Source organism: Otolemur garnettii, unplaced genomic scaffold, assembly GCF_000181295.1.
Source record: "Otolemur garnettii isolate 467f Iridium unplaced genomic scaffold, OtoGar3 scaffold00120, whole genome shotgun sequence".
NCBI lineage: Eukaryota > Metazoa > Chordata > Mammalia > Primates > Galagidae > Otolemur > Otolemur garnettii.
Window position 1 is genome coordinate 2,287,441 of NW_003852515.1, and position 2,623 is coordinate 2,290,063.

Here is a 2,623-nt window from a genome sequence, read left to right on the forward strand (position 1 = left end):
CTTGATTGCTATGGATAGTATAAATGTCTTCTCCTTGAGAACTTCCATGGTTATCAACAAAACTTTGCTCTCCTCAGAAAACTCTGCCCACCACCAAGAACTAGGATCAGGGATCCTAGCCACAGGCTCCTGGTTTGGAGGGGTGTTGTTTGCTCCACAGGTACTGGAAAGTGAGGTGTTTTATAATGCAAACATTTTTAACCCCATCATGTCCACAAAAGGGTTTATTGATGTATTCAATTACAAACAAGAGATGTTTTTCTTAAAAGTGAAAAGGTAGTGAATACTACCCTCGTGTATGGACTGAGTCATTCAGGAAGGTTCTAAAGGATGAAGAGTAATTGTGCACTGTATAAAATCTGCCTAGCCTTTGTAGTCAACCACAAGTAGCAAGAGATAGGATAAGTAATAGACAAAACCCAAGGGACCTGAAGTGGCATGGCTTGGAAGCTCAGAGCCCAACAGAGTCTTCCAGCTGTTTGCTTGTAGACTCGGAGGTTAGGAGGATGACATGTTAGCACCACGCCATGGATTATTTCCTCTATAGGTTCCTTTGACTTTGCCCAATTTCAAAGTGCAGCGGGGTGGTGGAGATGAAGCTGCTAAGGAGACTCTTACTGTACTTGCAGATGTTATCTCTCCCAGTGGAATTTTCAATTCCAACAAATGGATTTGTTGGTGGAAAATATGCCTGAGAGCATATACATGAAGTCAGACAAGGAGCATGTGCTTGGTTTTAAAACATGCCTGTTTGGTGGAAATGAATGTGAGGGCTGCGAGCTTAAACCCTTCCAAGGCAACTGGAATGACAAACAGTACACTTAAGAGCAGCCTTTCAGGACGTAACCTGCTTCTGCTTGGAGAAGCTTCAGAACATGAATAGTCTTGCTGCTGCCTGGCAGCCACTTCGTTATTTCTTCACAGACGTGACATGTAAGCTCAGATTTGTAAACATGGGGATCATTTTTAAAATTCTGAGGGCATAAACAGATGGTATAGCTCCAGCCTAGACTTTATAATTCTGTACTCTTTAGGAGATGATGAAAGAGTGGCTTCCTTAGAGGTTTTAGCTTTGTAGAACAGGAGCCAGAAGCAGCTTAGCAGACAGCACAGGAAAGCAGGTTCGACCCCTGGAGCTGTTCACTTCCCCTTCCTCTTCCCTTCTCATCCAGTGAAGTCTAAGGCCTTGGAATTCTGGCCAAGCCCATTGGCTCATGTAGAAAAATGATCAAGGAGAATGAGTGAGGCAGGTGGCCCAGGCACCAACTCAAAGTAAGGTATTAGTATTGAGTTCAGGGGCAATTTACATTTCTAAGTCTACATCATTATAGAATGAACCTTAGAAGTTAGCTGTGACAGTTCAGTTTAGAATGTAAAATGACTTATTTTAACAGAGTACATGTTTTTGAAAACCTTTTTATTTTCTCTTTCCCTCTCTCACTCTCTTCTCTTTATTCTTAGATAAGATAAAATCTATACTTTCTTGTCCTATGCTCTTTTTGTTACAGTTGTCACTGCTATTTTAGCTGGCCAGGGCCGGGTTCGAACCTGCCACCCTCGGTATAAGGGGCCAGCACCCTGTCCACTGAACCCCAGGCACCGCCCTCTCTTAGTCTTTTCTAATGTGTGGAAGTTCTTCCGTCTTTCCTTGTCATTCATGATTTTGTCCCTATTGAAGAATAACAGTCAATTATGTTGTAGAATATCCCTCTATTTGGATTTCTTTGTCGATTTCTGGTGAACTTTTAGCAAGGGTATCACATAAGTGATATGCCCTTCTTAATGTATCATATGAAAGAGTTCATGATATGTCCATAATTCTTATTACTGGTGACATTTACCTGGGTCACTTGATTAAGTGACTGGGTTAGTCTGCTGTAAAGTTACTGTATTTCCTATTTAATAATTATCTGTTTGGTTTTATTTTGTTTTGAGATAGGGTCTTACTCTGTCACCCTGGGTAGAGTGCCATAGTATCATAGCTCACAGCAACCTCAAACTCTTGGACTCCAGTGATCCCCTTGCTTCATTCTCCCGAATAGCTGGGACTACAGGCACTCACTACAATGTCTGGCTAGTTTTCCTTTTTTTTTTTGAGACAGAGTGTCAAGCTGTCACCCTGGGTAGCGTGCCATAGCATCACAGCTCACAGCAGCCTCAAACTCTAAACTCTTGAGCTTAAGCGATTCTCTTGCCTCAGCCTTCCAAGTAGCTGGGACTACAGGTGCCTGCTACAATGCCCAGCTATTTATTATTTTTTTATTATTATTATTTTTTATTTTTTTGCAGTTTTTGGCTGGTGCTGGCTTTGAACCTGCCACCTCCAGCATATAGGGCCGGCACCCTATTCTTTTGAGCCATAGGTGCCGCCCCCCAGCTATTTTTGTTGTTGTTGTTGTTGTTATTGCAGTTGTTATTGTTGTTTTAGTTGGCCCAGGCTGGGTCTGAATCTGGCACCCTTAATGTATGTGGCTGGCACCCTACCCACTGAGCTACAGGTGTCGCCTAGTTTTCCTATTTTTTTTTTAAACTTTATTTTTTTATTATTTTTTTTGTTGTTGCAGTTTTGCCAGGGTTGGATTTGAACTCACCACCCTTGGTATATGGGGCTGACACCCTACTC